Consider the following 24,237-nt stretch of genomic DNA (forward strand, 5'->3'; position numbering starts at 1 on the left):
ACAATTTGATAATACCTTTTAATCGTTTCATGGTATGACATTAGTATATATGGATATACAATCTTTTACATGATTATTCCTTAATTGTTGAGCCTATGGGTATGATAGTTACAAAGATACCTAATATAGGGGATCCCTGAGTGGCTCAGTGGTTTAGTGCCTATCTTTGGCCAGGGCATGTTCCTGGAGTAGGCTTCTCCCTCTGCCTGTGTCTCTGCTTCTCTCTCTGTGTGTCTCTCATGAATAAGTAAGTAAAATCTTAAAAAAACAAAGATACCTAATATAAACTAAAACCATATTCTATCATAAAAACTCCAAATAATACAATATGATCAAGTAAAATTTGCTTCTTTAATGGTCCAACACTATGTATACATGAAAGTATATACTGAAAAAACATATTATATTTACCAATTAATAGAGAAAATCATAGGGGCATTTGGGTGCCTCCGTTGGTTAAGCATTGATCTATTCATTTTAGCTCAGGTCATGATCTATATCACTTGACGTTTCATTGAAGGAAGGTTTAATGACATTCACTTATTGGAATTTTCCCTGACCTAGGACCCCCAACTCCTACATAGATCAGTACACATGGGGAACTAGCAAACTACTTCAAGAGTTCTAATACATTTTTAATGTAACAATTGTTTATAAACTCTCAAGAAAAAACTGGGCTTTGAAGCTGGAGAAAGAATACGTTAAGTTCTGCATCAGGCTGTGTGCTCAGCACAGAGTCTGCTGGACATTCTCTCCCTCTCCCTGTCCCTCTGTTATTACCCCCTCCATCACTTACTATCTCTCTAAAATAAATATTTTTTAAATACAGAAAAACATAGGAACACTTGATAGTGGCAATAGATAAAACTAAACTTCATTCTTGATAAAATAAAAAAGAAATAAAAGGAATTTAACTTAGTAAAGAATCTCTTTACCAGAAATGATTGGTGAAATTATTGTCTAATAGTAAAACACAAAAATCGTTCTAATTAATCAAACAAAAAAAGAAATGAATGTCCTGAATAAAGAGACACCTAAGAGTTTGAAGCTGTCAACGTGGCAGGTATTTGGGGAAATGATAATGAAAGAGGAGAAAACTGAAAAGAAAAAGCCTGAAAGCTATATAAAAGTAGAAAAAAACAGAAAAATATAAATAATGAATAGAAACCCCAATCCTGTTCAAAACCACAATAGACAAATAGACAAATCATATGGCTTAGGTGTAACATTAAACTATTTGACAAAGTTAGTGCAAGTGGGAAAATAGAATCAAAAGATCCTGTTTTTTCCAATTGTTTAGCAAATTTTAAATAAAATTTTAAGTAAACTTTAATACAAATCCATATATGGAATGCATTAAGATAAAATTCAAAAAAATCAAATACAGGGGAAATTACATTCAAGCTGATAAAAGAGCCCTAATGGGAAGCCAGGTAATAGAAGGGAAGGGAGAAGAAATGGGTAGTAAATATCAGAAAGGGAGACAGAACATAAAGACTCCTAACACTGGGAAATGAACTAGGGGCAGTGGAAGGGGAGGAGGGCAGGGGGTGGGGGTGAATGGGTGACGGGCACTGAGGGGGGCACTTGATGGGATGAACACTGGGTGTTATTCTTTATGCTGGAAAATTGAACACCAATAAAAAATAAATTTATTATTTAAAAAAACATATTTACCATGACTACATGAGAAAGCTGCCATGATACAATATATCCTACCATGATATGAGTGTTGTAGATGTTTTCTTTTTTATATTTTTCTGTATTTTTCAATTTTCCTTAAAAAAAACAAGTTTAATTTAGGAAAAAAGAAATATGATTTGAAAATTTTAGATTTCTAAAGACCTGGAGGATATAAATTCCTGAATGGAAACAATTAAGTTTTATAAATTAGAAATGCAATTTCAGGATAGAAGCAAAGTCAAAATTGGTCTGATATTTTGCTCTTTGAAATGATTCCCCAACAGTCTGTCTTATTAAATTTTTCCTCAAATATCTTTTTGCTTTAAGTGTTGGCTGGAGCAATATGAAGGCAAGATGTACAACTCTTTATACAGTTCTCATTAGTATTTTCTAATTTCAGCAAACTATTTCTTTTGTTGTTCGTTGATACTCATCATATACTGTTTACAACCTTTTCAATTGTCTGCAAATAAAATCCATTGCTTTCAAGACAGTGTACTTCTTAAATGCTTTTAGTTTTAATTGCAATATTTTTCATTTTCAATTTGCTTAAGCTACATATTTTGTATTCAAGCAGCTGTTCATGAAATAAATATTCATGTTGAGTTAAAAGGAATAAAATAAAAGCCGCCAAAACCAAAGGCAAGCAGGCAGTTCCAAATACCAATGCTGGGGGAGGAAGATACCACAACACGTTTTAGAAGCCCTAGAAGCTCCCATGAGGTTGAGTGACAGAGATCTCCTCTTGAAAAAAGCCAGTCGCATAGAATGAGATGGTCCTTTTTTTTTCTACTGCCCAAATTCCAGAAAAAAAAAAAACAAAAAACAAGAGCTATACAAAGAAACAGGGAAGCATGACCCAATTAAAAGACCAACATAAAATCCTAGAACTAACCCTAAAGGAAAGTATCATCTATGAACTGCCTGATAAAGAATCTTTAATAGCTGTCATAAAGATGCTCAGTGGAAAAAAAAATGATGCTCAATGAATTAAAAGAAAACGTAGATACACAATCTAATGAAATCAGGAAAATGATACATGAACAAAATGGCATATCAACAAAGAGAAAGGAACTTTAAAAAAAACAGCCAAACATAAATTCTGGAACTGAAAAATATAATAACTAGAGGTCACCTTGGTGGCTTAGATGGTTAAGTGTCCAATTCTTGATTTTGGCTCAGATTATGATCTCAGGGTTGTGATACTGAGTCTCATGTTGGCCTCTGCACTAGATATGAAGCCTGCTTAAGATTTCTCTCTCTCTCCCTCTGCTCCTCCACACCCTGCTGGCATTCTTTCTCCCACTCTCTCTCTAAAATAATTTTAAAAATCCCTATCTCTTTCTATATGTATATATGTATGTATATGGTAACTAAAGTGAAAAATTCATTAGAGGGGTTCAACATCAGACTTGAAAGTAAGAGGAAATCTGTGAACTAGAAAATACATCATTTGAAATTATGCAACCAAAGGTATAGAAGACCAAAAATTTAGGAAAACTTTAAAAAGCCTAAGGACCTTATCAACACCAGTAAGTGAACCAATATATGCCTGTGGGAACTCAGAAAGGGGCTTAGCTTATTTGACAAAATAATGATCAAAATTTTCCAAAATCTGAGCAAAGTAATGGACATTTGGATCAAAAAAAATTAAAGAACTCCAACTGAAGTAAGTCTGAACAGAACTACATTATAATCAAACTGTCTAAAATCAAAAACAAAAAAAGAAATCTTCAAAAAGGAAAGAGAAAAGCAATTTGTCACATACAATGGAGCTTCTATAAGAATATTAATTATATTTACCATCATTAACTTGCACACTTTCACAAAGGGAGCAAATGTATTTATTCAAAGTGCTTAAAAAAAGAAAAAATACCCACTATTAATCAAGAATAGTCTATCAGTTAAAACTATCAAAACTAAAGGAGAAGAAATGTGTTGAAAATGTTAGCACAGGAAGACATGAATACACCTCCTCCCACAGACACAACAAATTTACAGCTATGTATGGAATAATTTTCCTTTGAGAGAGGTCTGAAAATTAGATAAACACACGCAACAAAAGACAAAAGAGAGGCATCCAGGAGGATAGAAGAGAGACAGCCACAGGTTTAGGAAAACTATACCCCAGAGGCAGTAATTCCAAATTTGGAGGGAAAATAGAGAACTCTCCCTCAAGGGGTGAAGGGAATGTACATCATATCAGGCACCCAGACCTTAGGGTCCAACACTGGAAATAAAAGATGACAAAATGTCCTCTTTTAGACATCTATGGGGATGAAAACTAGGACTACAGAACAGTAAAGAATGGATACCCAATATTAAAGGGCTTGTATGCAATCCTTCTCACCCTGTAATCCAGTGCAAAAGCAATCCCTAGTTCATAAGCAAGGGAGACCAATTTACTAATTTTAAAGCAGCTGCTGGAGAGGCAGGAACTTGAAGGGACTTTGTCCAGGAATAGAAGCACTCATTGACAGTATTTTTGCAACCTCACTGTAACTTGTTATGGAAAAAGCCCCGGAGAGATGCCATTTTTTGTGCCTTCCCTTTTAGTCTGCTAGCATTGGAGGACAAATTTCATCCACCCTGCACAGAGAGCTAGCTGCAATCAAGATGGGTATGCATTTGGAGTCCTGCCCCTTTTTTCAGCATTTGATATGTAAACAGAAGGGCTAGAAGAGTGCCCTGAACCCTGCCCATGCCATGTAGTAGCCAAGGTACCACTTGAAAAAGCAAATGACTTAAACCCTGCTCTCCCTGTGCAGTACCCAAGTATGATAATGGCCAGACAAGTGTCCCAAGCCCTGACTTCCTTGTGCAAGTGTGGCCCTATCACAGCAGGCAGGCATACACAGCCCAAACAGAGTGCCTGGCTCTGGTGATCAAGGGAGATTGCACTCTCACCAATGTAGAAAAAAACTTGTACACAAAACAATTCTTTCAGGACTAAGAGAAGTAGTGACCTCACCTAATATATACAGACCAGCAAAGAGCGAGAAACAAAAGGACATAGAGGACTATGTTCTAAACCAAAGAATATGGAAAATCCCAGAAAAAGACCTTAATGAAACAGAGCTAAGCAACCTGCTTGATAGAGTTCAAAGTAATAGTTATAAAGATGCTCACCAATCTCAGGGGAAGAATGGATGAACACAGGAAGAGCTTAAACTATAAGGTAAAAAATATAATAAAGTACTAAGCAGAAGTTATAACTGAACTGAAAAATATACTAGAAGTGTTCAGCAGCAGAATGGATGAAACAGAACAAATCAGTGAGCTGGAAGACAATGCAACGGAAAACATTTAGAACATCAAAATAAAAAAAGAGAGTTAGATATACTATATCAGGAAGAAAGGCAAGACAGCAGAAGAGTGGAGGATCTCGCTTCATCGGGTCCCTTGAATTTACTTAGATAACTATCAAAGCTTTCTGAGCACCCATGAATTCAACCTGGGGTGTGAGAAAAGAATATCTGGAACTCTACAAGTAAAAAAGTGACCACTTTTTGCAAGGTAGGAAGTGCGGAGAAGTGAATCTGAGAGGGGATATCAGAAGATAAATGGCAGGGGCAGGGAGCCTCTGTAACCTGACTACTGGAAAGTGGTATTCCCCTGGAGGACAAAGTGAGAACCCTTAGAAATCTCTCCAGCGACAGATATCCCTGCCTGAAAGGTGCTTAGGTGGTGAAATGGGCAGAACTCTAGGTGGGATGGTGGGGTCTCAGTATCTTGGAGTCACAGAGTTAAAAGGAGTGCCTGAGCTGGTGGAGTTCCCAAGCACTGGAAAGGGGAAGCTGGTTGGGATTGGTGATCCCATGACGGGGCTCTCAACTAAGTTAACCATAGACTCTGAGCTGGGACCCCAGTGGATTCAATGGCCACCTTCCACCTGGGGAACCTGCATAGAACTGGAATGCTAAGACCCTTGGCCATCCCATGGGAGGGGCAGAGTGAGTGCAGAAGCCACTGACCAATAGCTCTCATGGCAAGAAAGACAATTCCTGCCATTTGCTTCGACGTGGATGGAACTGGACGGTATTATGCTGAATGAAATAAGTCAATTGGAGAAGGACAAACATTATATGGTCTCATTTATTTGGGGAATATAAATAATAGTGAAAGGGAATAAAGGGGAAAGGAGAAAAAATAAGTGGGAAATATCAGAGAGGGAGACAGAATATGGAAGACTCCTAACTCTGGGAAACGAACTAGGGGTGGTGGAAGGGGAGGAGGGCTGGGGGTGGGGGTGACTGGGTGGCGGGCACTGAGAGTGGGCACTTGACAGGATGAGCACTGGTTGTTATTCTGTATGTTGGCAAATTGTACACCAATAAAAAATAAATTTATTATTAAAAAAATAAAATAGACAATTCCAGGAGGCCCTCCACCTTCCCTTAGGAAGGGGCATTCCCGTGGCCACTCAGTGTCAGCATCCTGCAGAGTGCAGTGGGATGGGACACTCCAACTTGCCCCAGGGAGGACTGGTGTGGGCATGCACTGCAGGAGTCTGTGGCCTGTGGCACAGGCAAAATTAAGAACCGTGTGTCCCTTTGAGTTTGCTGAAGAGAAGGGACTATGATCTTTCAGCTCTGGGGATAGGGATGTGAGCTCTACTAATTTTGTTTGGATTCAGTGCGGAAAGCCTTCAGGGAAGAAAATCCAACTGAGGACAAGCTTATAGTGAGCCTGGTCCCCTGACAAGGGGCAGTGTGACTCTGCCCAGGCAAAGACACTTGAGAAGCAGCACAGACATCCCCTCCCCCAGAAGACAAACTGGAAGACCAGGTGCACAGCAAACTTACGGACCCTACAAGACCATAAAACGCCAGGCTACGGGAAAATAGCATACAGAATTGGAGGTTCTTTCTCATGATACATTTATTTTTCATTTTTTAAGGATTATTTATTTATTCATGACAGACACAGAGAGAGAGAGAGAGAGAGACAGGCAGAGGGAGAAGTCTCCACGCAGGGAGCCCAATGCGGGACTCAATCCCGAGTCTCCAGGATCATACCCCGGGGCCAAAGGCAATGCCAAACCGCTGGGCCATCAGGACTGCCCTTATCTTTCAATTTAAATTTTTCCATTTCTCTTTTCTTCTTTCCCTTTTCAACTAGTATCTTATTTTATCAACTCGTTGTTTTTAGATTGTAACTTTCACTTTTTACATTTACATTTTTTAGAAATATGCTTCATTTTTGGCTCCTTTATTCAATTTTATTTTTGTATATATAAATTCTGCTTTCTTTACAATTTTGGGATTTAGTGTCTTTTATCACATAGACCAAAACTCAGGAACAAGTGGATTACCCTGTTTTGTCCACCCTGTGAGAATATATTCTCTCTCATCCCTCGTTTTTTCTTTTGCAATTTAATTAATTAATTAATTAATTATTTTTGCTTTTCTGTTTTGCTTTCTGACCTCGTCAGATTTGTCTAGTGTGTATTTTGCTTGGGTTGTGGTTGATAGTTTTAAAAATATTTTTATTTATTTATTGAGGAGACACACAGAGAGAGGCAGAGGCATAGGCAGAAGGAGAAGCAGGCTCCACGTGGGGAGCCTAATATGGGACTCAATCCCTGGACTCTGGGATCACACCCTGAGCCTAAGACAGATGCTTAACCCCTGAGCCTGGTTGATATTTTTTATTCTGTTCACTTGTTTATCCATTCTTCTCTGTATAAAATAACTCAGAGGAGGAGTTCACAACAAAAGATAGAACCAAAGGTAGTACTCTCTGCCACAAATCTAATGGATATGAAATTCACATGAAACATTATAAAGAAGTGATCCTATTAGACCACAAAACAACTCTCAATAAATTTAAGAAAACTGAAATTTAAGAACACTATAAAGCATCTTTTCTGACCACAATAGTAAAGAGTAACAAAAGCAAAAATAAACAAATGAGATTACATCACATTAAATACCTTCCGTACAATAAAGGAAACCACTAACAAAATGACAAGGCATGTTCCAGAATAGAAGACATTTATAAAACAATGTGTTTAATAAAGGTTTGATATGCAAAATGTATTAAAAAACACACCAGTCAATAACAAACAATAAATAAAACAATTAATAAAGCAGCAGATGATTTGAACATTTCTCCAGAGAAGACATACAGATGGCTAGAAGTACACAGAAAGAGATGGTGAACATCATTAATTAGTGAAATGATAATCTAAACCACAATGAGATATCACTGCATACTTGCTGGAATGGCCAGTATAAAAAAAGACAAGAATAACAGTGTTGGAGACAATATGGAGAAAAGGGAGCTCTCTTGCACTGTTGGTGGACATGTAAATTGGTGCAGCCACTAAGGAAAACAAAATGGGGTCTCTTTGCAAAATTAAAATAGAGCTACCATATGATCCAGTAATTCCACTTCTGGGTATTTATACAAAGAAAACAAAAACACTAATTTGAAAAGATATAGGTACCCTATATTCACTTCAGAATTCTTTACAGTCGCCAAGATATGGAGGTAACCCAATTGTCTATCAATAGATGAATGGATATATATACATAACAATATTACTCAGACATAAAAAATGAATGAATATCACCATTTTTGACAACAGGGGTGGATCCAGAAGGTAGTATGCTAAGTGAAATAAGTCAGACAAAGATAAATACCATATGATTTCACTTACTTGTGAAATCACAAAAACCACTGAAATAGACAAAAAAGAGACTCTTAAATGAGAAGAAACTAATTATTGCCGGGGGGGGGGGGGGAGTATGGGGGATAGATGAGACAGATGAAGGATATTAAAAGGTAGCAACTTACAGTTATAAAATAAATGTGATAGGGATGAAAAAGATAGCTTAAAAATATAGTCAATAATATCATATAATGTATGATGACAGTTGGTAACTGCATTTATTGTGGTAAGCATTGAGTACGGTATAGAATTGTGAATTAAGATGTTGTGATCTGAAGCAATATAACATTGTATTTCAATTATATATCAATAAAAATAAAAACTAGAAACAAAAAAAAGAATAGGAATAGAAGAAGCAAGGTACTTCAATGTAACATTTATGGAAAGCAACAGCTAACATTACAGTGATGAAACACTAAATCTTTCCATCTGGATCAGGAATAAGGGGAAAATGTCCATTCCCATCACTTCTATTCAACATAATACTGGAAGTATAATCCAAAGGAATTATGCAAAAAGGAGAGAGAAAAAGTATCCACATCACAAAGGAAGAAATAAAATATGCTTGTACACTACATGATCTTTTATGTCGAAAATCACGAAGATTTCATCAAAACAACTTTTGAACTAAGAAACAAATTCAGCAAATTTGTAGGACATAAAACCAACACAAAAAAAATCACTTGCACTTGCTAGGATAAGCATTGGGTGATGTATGTAAGTGTTGAATCAGTAAATTTACACCTAAAACTAATATTACACTGTATGTTAACTGGAATTTAACCAAAAAATGAAAAGAAAAATCCTTTGTATTTCTATATACTAACAATAAAGAGCCCAAAAGGAAATTTTTTTAATAATAAATTTATTTTTTATTGGTGTTCAATTTGCCAAAATACAGAATAACACCCAGAGCTCATTCCGGCAAGTAACCCACTCAGTGCCCGACACCCATTCACCACCAAACCGGCCCCCTCATCTTCCACCACCCCTAGTTCATTTCCCAGAGTTAGGAGTCTTTATGTTCTGTCTCCCTTTCTGATATTTCCTACCCATTTCTTCAACCTTCCCATCAAACCCTTTCACTATTATTTATATTCCCCAAATGAATTAGAACATATAATGTTTGCCCTTCTCCGATTGACTTATTTCACTCAGCATATACCCTCCAGTTCCATCCACGTTGAAGCAAATGGTGGGTATTTGTCATTTTTAATGGGTGAGTAATATTCCATTGTATATATAAACCACATCTTTTTTATCCATTCATTTTTCAATGGACACCGAGGCTCCTTCCACAGTTTGGCTATTGTGGACATTGCTGCTAGAAACATCGGGGTGCAGGAGTCCCGACGTCTCATTGCATTTGTATATTTGGGGTAAATCCCCAACAGTGCAAATGCTGGGTCATAGGGCAGGTCTATTTTTAACTCTTTGAGGAACCTCCACACAGTTTTCCAGAGTGGCTGCACCAGTTCACATTCCCACCAACAGTGTAAGAGGGTTCCCTTTTCTCTGCATCCTCTCGAATGTTTGTGGTTTCCTGCCTTGTTATTTTTCCCCATTCTCACTGGTGGGAGGTGGTATCTCATTGTGGTTTTGATTTGTATTTCCCTGATGACAACTGATGCAGAGAATTTTCCATGTGCGTGTTGGCCATGTCGATGTCTTCCTCTGTGAGATTTCTGTTCATGTCTTTTGCCCATTTGATGATTGGATTGTTTGTTTCTTTGCTGTTGAGTTTAAGAAGTTCTTTATAGATCTTGGAAACTAGCCCTTTATCTGATACATCATTTGCAAATATCTTCTCCCATTCTGTAGGTTGCCTTTTAGTTTTGTTGACTGTATCCTTTGGTGTGCAAAAGCTTCTTATCTTGATGAAGTCCCAATAGTTCATTTTTGCTTTTGTTTCTTTTGCCTTCGTGGATGTATCTTGCAAGAAGTTACTGTGGCCAAGTTCAAAAAGGGTGTTGCCTGTGTTCTCCTCTAGGATTTTGATGGAATCTTGTCTCACAGTTAGATCTTTCATCCATTTTGGGTTTATCTTTGTGTATGGTGAAAGAGAATGGTCTAGTTTCATTCTTCTGCATGTGGATGTCCAATTTTCCCAGCACCATTTATTGAAGAGACTGTCTTTCTACAAGTGGATACTCTTTCCTCCTTTATCGAATATTAGTTGACCGTTAAGTTGAGGGTCCACTTTTGTACTCTCTATTCTGTTCCATTGATCTATGTGTCTGTTTTTCTTCCAGTACCACACTGTCTTCATGACCACAGCTTTGTAGTACAACCTAAAATCTGCCATTGTGATGCCCCGAGATATGGATTTCTTTTCTAAAATTCCCCTGGCTATTCGGGGTCTTTTCTGATTCCACACAAATCTTAAAATAATTTGTTCTAACTCTCTGAAGAAAGTCCATGGTGTTTTGATAGGGATTGCATTAAATGTGTAAATTGCCCAGGGTAACACTGACATTTCACAATATTAATTCTGCCAATCCATGAGCATGGAATATTTTTCCATCTCTTTGTGTCTGCCTCAATTTCTCTCAGAAGTGTTCTATAGTTTTTAGGGTATAGATCCTTTACCTCTTTCATTAGGTTTATTCCTAGGTATCTTATACTTTTGGGTGCAATTGTAAATGAGATGGACTCCTTAATTTCTCTTTCCTCAGTCTCATCGTTAGTGTATAGCAATGCAGCTAACTTCTGGACATTGATTTTGTATCCTGCCATGCTGCCAAATTGTTGTATGATGTCTAGCAATCTCGGGGTGGAGGCTTTTGGGTTTCTTATGTAGTTTATCATGTCATGGACGAAGAGAGAGAGTTTGAGTTCTTCTTTGCCAATTTGAATGCATTAATGTCTTTTTGTTGTCTGATTGCTGAAGCTAGGACTTCCAGTACTATGTTGAATAGCAGTGGTGAGAGAGGACACCCCTTTCTTGTTCCTGATCTTAGGGGAAAGGTTCCCAGTGCATCCCCATTGAGAATGATATTTGCTGTGGGCTTTTCGTAGATGGCTTTTAAGATGTTGAGGAATGTTCTCTCTCTCCTTACACTCTGAAGAGTTTTGATCGGAATGGATGCTGTATTTTTTCAAAAAGCTTTCTCTGCATCTAATGAGAGGATCATAAAGTTTGGTATTTCTCTTGCTGATATGATGAATCACATTGATAGTTTTATGAGTGCTGAACCAGCCTTGTCTCCCAGGAATACATCCTACTTGGTCATGGTGAATAATTTTCTTAATGTATTGTTGAATCCTATTGGCTAGTATCTTGTTGAGAATTTTGCATCCATGTTCATCAGGGATATTGGTCTGTAATTCTCATTTTTGGTGTGGTCTTTGTCTGGTTTTTGAAATTAAGGTGATGCTGGCCTCATAGAACGAATTTGGAAGTACTCCATCTCTTTCTATCTTTCCAAACAGCTTTAGTAGAATAGATATAGTTTCCTCTTTTAACGTTTGATAGAATTCGCCTGGGAAGCCATCTGGCCCTGGACTCTTGTGTCTTGGGAGGTTCTGGATGACTGCTTCAATTTCCTCCCTGTTATTGACCTGTTCAGGTTTTTTATTTCTTCCTTTTCCAGTTTTGGTAGTTGGTGGCTTTCCAGAAATATGTCCATTTCCTCTAGATTGCCTAATTTATTGGCGTATAGCTGTTCATAATATGTTTTTATAATTGTTTGTACTTCCTTGGTATTGGTAGTGATCGCTCCTTTCTCATTCATGATTTTATTAATTTAAGTCTTCTCTCTCCTCTTTTTAATAATCTGGCTAATGGTTTATCTACCTTATTAATTCTTTCAAAGAACCAACTCCTGGTTTTGTTGAGCTGTTCCACAGTTCTTCTGGTCTCGATTTCATTGAGTTCTGCTCAAATCTTTTTTTTTTTAATAAAATAATTTTTTATTGGTGCTCAATTTACCAAAATACAGAATCACACCCAGTGCACATCCCGTCACATGTCCCCCTGAGTGCCCGTCACCCACACACCCCCACACCCCCGCCCTCCATCCCTTCCACCACCACTAGTTCGTTTCCCAGAGTTAGGAGTCTTTATGTTCACTGCTCAAATCTTTATTAACTCTTTTCTTCTGCTGGGGGTAGGATCTATTTACTGTTTTTTTCTCTAGCTCCTTTATGTGTAAGGATAGCTTTTGTATTTGAGTTCTTTCCAGTTTTTGAATGGATGCTTGTATTGCAATGTATTTCCCCCTCAGGACTGCTTTTGCTGCATCCCAAAGATTTTGAACGGTTGTATCTACATTCTCATTAGTTTCCATGAATCTTTTTAATTCTTCCTTAATTTCCTGGTTGACCCTTTCATCATTTAGCAGGATGGTCCTAGCTCCACATGTTTGAAGTCCTTGTTGTGATTCACTTCTAATTTTTTTATAATAAAAAAATTTTTATTGGTGTTCAATTTACCAACATACAGAATAACACCCAGTGCTCATCCCGTCAAATGTCCCCCTCAGTGCCCGTCACCCACCCACCCCCATCCCCGCCCTCCTCCCATTCCACCACCCCTAGTTCGTTTCCCAGAGTTAGGAGTCTTTATGTTCTGTCTCCCTTTCTGATATTTCCCACACATTTCTTCTCCCTTCCCTTATATTCCTTTTCACTATTATTTATATTCCCCAAATGAATGAGAACATAAACTGTCCTTCTCCGATTGACTTACTTCACTAAGCATAATACCCTCCATTCCATCTGTGTCGAAGCAAATGGTGAGTATTTGTCGTTTCTAATGGCTGAGTAATAGTCCATTGTATACATATACCACATCTTCTTTATCCATTCATCTTTCAATGGACACCGAGGCTCCTTCCACAGTTTGGCTATTGTGGACATTGCAGCTAGAAACATTGAGGTACAGGTGTCCCGGCATTTCATTCCATCTGAATCTTTGAGGTAAATCCCCAACAGTGCAATTACTGGGTCGTAGGGCAGGTCTATTTTTAATTCCTTGAGGAACCTCCACACAGTTTTCCAGAGTGGCTGCACCAGTTCACATTCCCACCAACAGTGTAAGATGGTTCCCTTTTCTCTGCATCCTCTCCAACATTTGTGGTTTCCTGCCTTGTTAGTTTTTCAAATTCTCACTGGTGTGAGGTGGTATCTCATTGTGGTTTTGATTTGTATTTCCCTGATGGCAAGTGATGCACAGCATTTTCTCATGTGCATGTTGGTCATGTCTATGTCTTCCTCTGTGAGATTTCTCCTCATGTCTTTTGGCCATTTGATGATTGGATTGTTTGTTTCTTTGCTGTTGAGTTTAAGAAGTTCTTTATAGATCTTGGAAACTAGCCCTTTATCTGATACGTCATTTGCAAATATCTTCCCCCATTCTGTAGGTTGTCTTTTAGTTTTGTTGACTGTATCCTTTGCTGTGCAAAAGCTTCTTATCTTGATGAAGTCCCAATAGTTCATTTTTGCTTTTGTTTCTTTTGCCTTTGTGGATGTATCTTGCAAGAAGTTACTGTGGCCGAGTTCAAAAAGGGTGTTGCCTGTGTTCTTCTCTAGGATTTTGATGGAATCTTGTCTCACATTTAGATCTTTCATCCATTTTGAGTTTATCTTTGTGTATAGTGAAAGACAGTGGTCTAGTTTCATTCTTCTGCATGTGGATGTCCAATTTTCCCAGCACCATTTATTGAAGAGACTGTCTTTCTTCCAATGGATAGTCTTTCCTCCTTTATCGAATATTAGTTGGCCATAAAGTTCAGGGTCCACTTCTGGGTTCTCTATTCTGTTCCATTGATCTATGTGTCTGTTTTTCTTCCAGTACCACACTGTCTTCATGACCACAGCTTTGTAGTACAACCTGAAATCTGGCATTGTGATGCTCCCAGATATGGTTTTCTTTTTTAAAATTCCCCTGGCTATTCGGGATCTTTTCTGATTCCACACAAATCTTAAAATAATTTGTTCTAACTCTCTGAAGAAAGTCTATGGTATTTTGATAGGGATTGCAATAAACGTGAAAATTGCCCTGGGTAACATTGACATTTTCACAATATTAATTCTGTCAATCCATGAGCATAGATTATTTTTCCATCTCTTTGCGTCTTTCTCAATTTCTTTCAGAAGTGTTCTATAGTTTTGAGGGTATAGATCCTTTACCTCTTTGGTGAGGTTTATTCCTAGGTATCTTATGCTTTTGGGTGCAAATTTAAATGGGAATGACTCCTTAATTTCTCTTTCTTCAGTCTCATTGTTAGTGTATAGAAATGCCATTGATTTCTGGGCATTGATTTTTATCCAGCCATGCTACCAAATTGCTGTATGAGTTCTAGCAATCTTGGGGTGGAGGCTTTTGGGTTTTCTATGTAGAGTATCATGTCATCAGCAAAGAGGGAGAGATTGACTTTTTCTTTGCCAATTTGAATGCCTTTAATGTCTTTTTGTTGTCTGATTGCTGAGGCTAGGACTTTCGGTACTATGTTGAATAGCAGTGGTGAGAGTGGACATCCCTGTCTTGTTCCTGATCTTAGGGGAAAGGTTCCCAGTGCTTCCCCATTGAGAATGATATTTGCAGTAGGCTTTTCGTAGATGACTTTTAAGATGTCGAGGTAAGTTCCCTCTATCCCTACACTCTGAAGAGTTTTGATCAGGATTGGATGTTGTATTTTTTCAAATGCTTTCTCTGCATCTAATCAGAGGATCATATGGTTCTTGGTTTTTCTCTTGCTGATATGATGAATCACATTGATTGTTTTACGGGTGTTGAACCAGCCTTGTGTCCCAGGGATAAATCCCACTTGGTCGTGGTGAATAATTTTCTTAATGTATTGTTGAATCCTATTGGCTAGTATCTTGTTGAGAATTTTTGTATCCATGTTCATCAGGGATATTGGTCTGTAATTCTCCTTTTTGGTGGGGTCTTTGTCTGGTTTTGGAATTAAGGTGATGCTGGCCTCATAGAACGAATTTGGAAGTACTCCATCTCTTTCTATCTTTCCAAACAGCTTTAGTAGAATAGGTATGGTTTCTTCCTTAAACGTTTGATAGAATTCCCCTGTGAAGCCATCTGGCCCTGGACTCTTGTGTCTTGGGAGGTTTTTGATGACTGCTTCAATTTCCTCCCTGGTTATTGGCCTGTTCAGGTTTTCTATTTCTTCCTGTTCCAGTTTTGGTAGTTTGTGGCTTTCCAGGAATGCGTCCATTTCCTCTAGATTGCCTAATTTATTGGCGTATAGCTGTTCATAATATGTTTTTAAAATTGTTTGTATTTCCTTGGTGTTTGTAGTGATCTCTCCTTTCTCTTCCATGATTTTATTAATTTGAGTCTCCTCTCTCTTCTTTTTATTAAGGTTGGCTAATGGTTTATCTATATTATTAATTCTTTCAAAGAACCAACTCCTGGTTCTGTTGATCTCTTCCACTTAAAATTTCTTGCAGAGCAGGTTTGGAAGTCACATATTCTTTCAGTTCCTGCCTGTCTTGGAAGCTCTTTATCTCTCCTTCCATTCTGAATGAGAGCCTTGCTGGATAATGTATTCTTGGCTGCATTTTCTTCTTATTTAGGACCTTTAATATATCCTGCCAGCCCTTTCTGGCCTGCCAGGTCTCTGTGGAGAGGTCTGCTGTTACCCTAATACTCCTCCCCATAAAAGTCAAGGATTTCTTGTCTCTTGCTTCTTTAAGGATCTTCTCTTTATCTTTAGAATTTGCAAGCTTCACTATTAAATGTCGAGGTGTTGAACGGTTTTCATTGATTTTAGGGGGGGGTCTCTCTATTTCCTGGATCTGAATGCCTGTTTCCCTTCCCAGATTAGGAAAGTTTTCAGCTAGGATTTGTTCAAATACATATTCTGGCCCTCTGTCTCTTTCGTCGCCCTCGGGAACCCCAATTAAATGTAGGTTTTTCTTCCTCAGGCTGTCGTTTATTTCCCTTAATCTATCCTCATGGTCTTGTAATCGTTTGTCTCTTTTTTCCTCAGTTTCCCTCTTTGCCATCAACTTGTCTTCTATGTCACTCACTCATTCTTCTACCTCGTTAACCCTCGTCATTAGGACTTCTAGTTTGGATTGCATCTCATTCAATTGATTTTTAATTTCTGCCTGATTAGATCTAAATTCTGCAGTCATGAAGTCTCTTGAGTCCTTTATGCTTTTTTCTAGAGCCCCCAGTAACTTTATAATAGTGCTTCTGAATTTCTGACATGGAATTGTAATCCATATTTTGTAACTCTGTGAGAGAGAGGACTGTTTCTGATTCTTTCTTTTGAGGTGAGGTTGGAATTTGCTTCTAGTCATTTTGCTCAGTGCAGAGTGTCCAAAAACAAGTATTGGGAAAAGGAGAAAAAGAGAGGAGAGAAAGAAGGAAAGAAAGTGAAAAAGAAAAGAAAAATGGAAGAAGAAAAGAAAAAAAGAGAAGAAAAAAGTGAAAGAAAAAAACGGAAAAAATAGGGTGGGGTAAGCAAACAGAAATCAAAAAGCAAAAAAAAACAACACGTGGGTGTATCTTCTGATTCTGTCTACTTTAAGTCCCTTGACTTCCCCTGGAACTTGTCCATTTAGCTGGTCTTCTGGGGGAGGGGCCTGTTGTGCTCATTTTCAGGTGTTAGCACTTGGGGGAGCTGCTCTGCTCCCTGCCTGGTGCAGGGCTCAGTTGGGGTTGTTTACCCGGTGAGGCCCCTGGAGGAACAACCACAGTGGTGGCGGCCAGCTCTGGAGCCCTGGCTTCAGCCCCCTCAGTAACTATGGAGCTCTCTGTCTGCAGGGGCTTGGAGGCTCCGGGGGTGGGGCCACTGATCTGCTCAGCTTTTGGTAGGAGCCTCTTTGCTGTCCTGGGCCCTCCTGGCCTCTACTTGTCCCGGGGGCGGGGGGGAGGCCAGATCGTGGGCTGTGTCCGGGCGCCCAGTGTTCCCAGGCCTGCGCTGTTGGATTCGCGCTCCCAGCCAGGCAGCCTCCTCTGGGCAGGGCCGCCGCCCGAGTCCCTCCGAGCTGCTCCCGGGTCAATGCGTGTGCCGCTGCAGCCCTTAGGGAGCTCAGTGCACTCTCCTTGGCGTGCAGGTCCTGTTAGTGTCCCAGGGAGCCTGAGGGCATCCCCGCCCTCCTGGGGTCTTGCTCTAACTCCCTGCGAGCCCCTTTCTGTCCGGGAAGATTGGTGAAGGTCCTGTTTCTCCTGGATGGTGCTTTCCTGTCCTGGGGGCACTCGCCCCAGCCTTAGCCTGGCTCCTCACGGCCCCCCTCCCCTTGGATGCCTTTTCTTTATTTCTTTTTTCCCCCCGTCTTCCTACCTTGATAGAAGTGTGAACTCTTCTCACTGTAGCATTCCACCTGTTCTCTCTTTAAATCTCCGGCCGAATCCGTAGATTTTCAGGGTGACTTGAAGGTTATCTAGGTAATTTGATGGGGACAGGTGACTTGGGAACCCTGCTCTTCCGCCATCTTCCCAAAAAGGAAATTAAGAAATCAATTTCATTTGCAATTGCATCAAAAAATACTTATGTAAAAAAATACTTATGGATAAATCTAACCAAGGAGGTGAAAGACTTGTACAGTGAAAACTGTACAATTGATTAACGAAATTATAGACACAAATAAATGTAAATACATCCTGCATTCATGGATTGGAAGTAATGTTAAGATTTCCACACTATAACAGTGAACTACAGATTCAATGTAATATCTATTCTATGTGAATTTACCAAAGTTGCTACAACTAATCTAGAAAAAATTTTAAAAGTATGGTTAAAGAAATTGAGATATTGGTTCTAAGCTGTAGGTGAAAACACATAGAGCCTAAAAAATACAAAGCATTATGGAATGGAGTAAAATGTACAGTATAAGATATTGAGATTTAATATAAAGCCTAACGTGATTAAGACAGTACTTATCAGCAAAATAACAGAAATCTAACACAGCAGATTGAAATGCAGGCCCAAACTTACACAGTCATGATATCTACAGATAGTCTCCTTTGCAACCCAATGGGAAATTAATGGTCTTTTTAATACGTTTTTAGGTCAATTGAGCATCCATAAAGAAAATAAAACTACCTCACATCACGTACAAAATTTAATTTAAAATAGATACTATCGGAACATGAGAGACTCCTAACTCTGGGAAACGAACTAGGGGTGGTGGTGACTGGGTGACAGGCACTGAGGGGGGTACTTGATGGGATGAGCACTAGATGTTATTCTATATGTTGGCAAATTGAACACCAATAAAAAATAAATTTATAAAAGAAATAAAAAATAAAATAAAATAAAATAATAAATAAAATAAAATAAAATAAAATAAAATAAAATAAAATAAAATAAAATAAAATAAAACAGATACTATCCCTAAATGTGAAAGCCAAAATATTTAAGTATCTAGTTTACAGGAGAATATTCTCATGACTTATAGAGATGATTTATTAAAATAGAAATGTCTTTAACCATATGTTTAAAAAACGACATCATTAAAGAACTTCTGTTTACTAAAATACACCAGTAAGAAAGTGAAAAGGTGAGTCATCAGAAGGATTAGACCATTGCAAATATCTATTCAGCTAAAGATTTTATTATACAACTTTTTGTATAATGTCAATAAAAATAATGCACACGATCCATCTAACAACTGAGGAAACAATTTGAATGGATGCTTCATGAAAAATATTTCCAAATAAAAGGCAGCAACATAGCCATAAATACAGGGCATAAACATAGCTGCCAGAGGGAGGAGGAGAATGGGGAAAATGGGAAAAATGGGTGTATGTTGGCAAATTGAACACCAATAAAAAATAAATTTATATATAAAAAATATATAATATAAATATATAATATAAAAAAACAGGCTCTTAAATGCAAAAAACAAATAGGTTGGTTGCCAGAGGGAAGATGGGTGGGGGATGGGTGATATCGACAAAGGGGATTAAGAGTACTTATCTCATAATGAGCACTGCCTAATGCACAGAATTGTAGAATTATATTTTAAACTTGAAACTAACATAACACTGTATGTTAATGATACTTCAATAATTTAAAAAATCTAACCTATGTTGACAGTATTTTTCAGTTCATAATGAAATCACTAACGATCCCTAAAATTCCATTCTCTTAACTCAACAAATATTTATGTATGTATGTATGTATTTATTTATTTATTTATTTATTTATTTATTGGATTTTGATTTGCCACCATACAGCATAACACCCAGTGCTCATCCCATCAAGTGCCCCCCTCAGTGCCCATCACCCAGTCACCCCGTCCCCCTGCCCACCTCACATTCCACCACCCCTCGTTCCTTTCCCAGAATTAAGAGTCTCTCATGTTCTGTCACCCCCACTGATACTTCCCACTCATTTTCTCTCCTTTCCTCTTTATTCCCTTTTACTATTTCTTATATTCCCCATATGAATGAAACCATATAATGTTTGTCCTTCTCTGATTGACTTACTTCACTCAGCATAATACCTTCCAGTTCCATTTACGTCCAGACAGATGGTGGGTATTCGTCGTTTCTGATGGTTGAGTAATATTCCATTGTATACATAGACCACAGCTTCTTTAATGTGCACTGACAGAGTAGAAAAGGCCTTAGACAAACCACCTGAGGAACGTTTCCAGAGAGTGACCAGGATGAAAACTTAGGAGATAAGCAATGAGAAGAAGGCGCCCATGGAAATGAACCTGCTGTTGGCAGTCACCATGAATTCCATCCTGTAAGGGTCTGCGCAGACACGTTTGATGAACCAAGGAAGTTTCAAAGCAAAAGCTGTCTATCTCATTAGGACCACAAAAAGTCAAGTGGACAACGAAAGCTAACTGGGCCACTGAATGAATGAGGCCAACAGCCCAAGCACCAGACAGAAGCAAAATTCACATCTGCGGGCTCATGATAGTCAGATAGTGGAGAGGCTTACATATGGCCACATAGCGATCCAAGACCATCCAAGATGGCAATGAGCAGCACCATCTCAGATCCACCCAGGACATGAAATACAAATAAATGGATGACACATCCCTGGAAGGATATGGTTTTGTGCCCTGAGTGCAGGTCATGAATCTTCTTAGGAATCATTAAGGTGGAAAGACACAAGTCAATGAATGAGAGATTTGCTAAAAGGAAGTACATAGTGGAATGTAAGTAAGGGTAAACATCACTCTAAACACAACAAGGAGGTTTCCCAGGATAACTGTTACATAAAACACTGAAGAAAAGGCAAGGAGAAAATTCAGTGCTGGTCTATAGGTAGAAAGTGCCAAGGATATAAACCAAAACACATCAGAATAATTTGATTCATACATTGGCTTTGCCTGGTGAAAACCTAAAATACCAAAACCATAATAATAAATCAAGAATTTAACAAAAATTATCATTTAAAAACACAGATTTGAGCTTTCCTTAACTCTGGCATTAAGAAGAAATATCCAGTAACAGCCATAAGATGTTTTTTTAAAAAATATAATGCGTTGACTTATCCATTCAGCTAATATACTTAATGAGCACAACTAATATTCCTAATGAGTATCTACCATTTGCCTAGAGCTATGTCAAGTTCTGAGGTAAAACAGTGATCCTGACTTCAGGAGGTTTACAGGCTGAGGGTGGAATTAGACATTAAATAGCTTTAAATACAAATAGAACTCTGGTAATTAATTTAAAGAAATGAACCGTGGTGAATGTGTTTCTTAAGCAGAACCATAAAACTGCAAGAGTCACTTCCTTCATCAAGATCATCTGGGTCCTCCGAATGGATGAAGGAGGCAATACAAGGAGATACAATGATTGGACATATATTTATTTCTGTGAAAGTCTCCCTAATCTTTTCATCTTCAAACTGCATCTGAGATCAAGGAGAAAGAGAGAGAAATGAAAAAAAATATTTCCCCATGTATAGGAATGGAATTTTACTTCCAATGGAAATCTTTACATTTGGAGGCTCCCCTTTGAGAATTTAACATTTAGAAATTACTTACATTGAAGAATTCTTTATACAAAATCATTTGATTTAAAAGCTGTTTAAATATTGACATGAAAGAAAAACACTCCTGAGACCAGATAGTGATTATACAGTGACTATAGGAGATATAGCTCTCTAAATATTGCCCCTCTGAAATCTGGGCTTTCTGGATTCCAGCGTGGTTTGAATTGCTAAGTGGCAAAACCAAGCTTGCCATTTTGTTTTTCAAAGTTTTTAAGGCAGTTAACAATATCTCACAGAGAATCGAAAGAGGAAAGAGCTGATCCCTTCATGACTGCAGGGAGAGAAGAAATGTTTAGGATGCCTCAACTTCACAGCACCTTCTCAGTGATAGACTCATCTGTCCATAAACAACACATTTTATGAGATCACAAATTTTGAATCAATATGTCCTAGTCACATTTTTCTGAGACTATATTCTGGTCCATTAATAGAGACTTCTCACATAAGCAAATCCTTCTAACCGACCCTTAAAGCAGCTACCCCTGCAAATGGATGATGCCAACAATTATCCGGTCGTTTTTCAGTCATGATTGTGAATTAGAATTATCTGAAGCATCTTGGTGTAAAAAGCACATTTCTGGGATTTTGTCCCAGAATACTAATTCAGCAGGGCGATGAAGGACCCAGATTATTTGCATTCATAAAGCATTGCAGGTGATTTTAACGTGGGCGGTCTTCAAATTACACTTAGGAAAACAAAGTATTTTGGATTTTATCTTATTTCAAAAACAGGAAAATGTGTTTCATAAAAGGCTTCCTCAAAATTCAAAGAAGTTCCTCCACTTAAAATCTATAGCTGCATTGCCTGTACACTGACTGACAAATTCCCTACAAAACCCCACAATTTGGGGAAAATTGGTGACTTTGGTAACTCAAGTTTCACTAACAAATCAGGCAGGCATACTCCTTCAATCTAGACAACTAGAGATTTCTGCACCTAAGGTGAAATAGTGCAAGGGTCCACATCCATTTTCATGAATCTGACCAAAGCAAGATGGAATGGTGAGAAGAGACTGCAGATAAGAGTCATGGATGCTTCTAAACAGTCGGAAATGCCTGTGGGATCTAGCATCTACTTCAGCATTTACTACAGGACTGGTTCTGTGCTGAACATGCTGTGCGTGTGTGTGTGTAATAACAGGACAAAATACAGAATCCTCAGAAATCAAAGAAAAACTGATGTAAGAAAGGAACTTTTTCCTAACCAACAAGACTGGATTGTTTCCCTCTCCTGCACTCAGATATCATGTTTATCGCTATCATAGATCTCACATGACAGCATATTTTGTGATCGTTCCCTTGCTTTCATTCCACTCAACTAAGAATGTGTTCTTAAATACTCTATGTTTGCTCCTCGTTCTGCTGATGTAATCTGAACTATAGCAGGTGTTTGACATTTATTACTTGAATAATAAATGTATAAATAGTACTAGACATATCTTGATATAAAATGGCTATGTATTAAGGTCTACAAAGTCAATTACATCAATAAAACTAAGGAAATTAATCCAAAACAGATGGAAAAGCGATAATTTAAAAGGAAATCTATTTTTTCCACATTACAGGCACTGTGGAACCACTGCAGAATCTGAAGTAGCTATGATGTGGTTTCCTCCCAAAAGAATGCCGCCTCAATTGAAATAGAAGACACTGAAAGACTAGGCCCTTCTCTGAGTCTTGTTCAATGAACTCTCTGGAAGCCCTCGAATTTGGCATTTTAATTAGGACTACCTGTAAGAGTATAATCACCCCCTCACTGAGGCAACAACGACAACTTATAACTTATTTTCCCCATCATTTTTGGGACCAGGCTGACCACAGCTGCTGTCTGAGCCACACAACTACGAAATCACCACCACATCCCTGACAGGTGGCTGTCCAAGGTTGGGACGAAGGTCAAGTGCACCACCGACCTATTCTCAATCTGTAAGTACTGGGAAATATCACCACAACACATGCCCCACTACGCAGCTGGAGGAGAGAAGACGCCACCAGAAGCCTGTCCAGAGGACACTCCTTCAGTCGGCCCATTAAGTGGGACCCTTCAAGGACATGTCCTGTAGGCACAGGACACAAGGAGAGGCACAACCTCCCCCAAGGAGGTCCCAAACTAGGACGCCATCCGGATCTTCTCCGTGACCTGGCGTCACCTACCTGTTGGAGATCCAGGGTCCCCATCAAGTGGCTCGTGACATCTTCGGAGTCCTCAATGGGAAGCAGGTGGTCCCCTGGAGGAGTCCCCGCCAGCCAGCACCCCTGAGCCTATGGGAAGTCCTCGGTGCCCTTTGAGGGGTCCATGCACACCTGAGGTCCCATGCACGCAGCCAGCCCCCACCCCCACCCCTTTGTGTTAAGCAGCAGCAGATCTTGCCCCCAGGCCTCGCTGCCCTTAGAGGGGTCCCACGCCCACCTGAGGCTCCACAAAGCCAGCACCCCCCCAGCAGTTTGAGCAACAGTGAATCCCACCCCGAGGCCCTCTGGACACCCCAGCCTCCACAGCCAGAGGATGCCGGCGACCTGCAAGCATAGAACTCTGAAGGAACACTGGCAGCCCGGGCACCTGGCCCTGCTCCCTGTCGCGCCTGCGCAGGACCCCAGGACCCCCCAAAGCACTGAGCGCTGCACATGAGCACAGCTGGCAGGGTGTGGACGGTGCTGTTCCAGGACAGCTTCTGGGCCCACTCCGTCCATAGCTCAACACTGACACCTGATGCTGTCTCTTTTGATGTTATTTCAAAATTTCAGAGGCAACAGAAGTGCCTTCCCACATAATATTCCAATATTCCATGATATAGGTAATATACAGATATATAAAAAAATATAAATATAGGTACCACTTCTTCATCCATTCATCTGCATTTGGACACTTAGGTTGCTTCTATACCTTGACTATTATACATAATGCTGCAGTGCACATAGACAGCATATATCTCTTTTAAGCTC

The 24,237-nt window shown here is 38.9% G+C and overlaps 1 long non-coding RNA gene across 1 annotated transcript in view; it reads left to right on the forward strand.

The window, feature by feature from the left end:
- LOC144323456 (uncharacterized) overlaps positions 1-24,237 on the forward strand; it is an 82,150-nt gene that overhangs the window by 16,136 nt on the left and 41,777 nt on the right. The gene's annotated exons all lie outside the window — the stretch shown is intronic.

The sequence above is a fragment of the Canis aureus genome, chromosome 11, assembly GCF_053574225.1.
Source record: "Canis aureus isolate CA01 chromosome 11, VMU_Caureus_v.1.0, whole genome shotgun sequence".
In the NCBI taxonomy this organism is placed as follows: domain Eukaryota; kingdom Metazoa; phylum Chordata; class Mammalia; order Carnivora; family Canidae; genus Canis; species Canis aureus.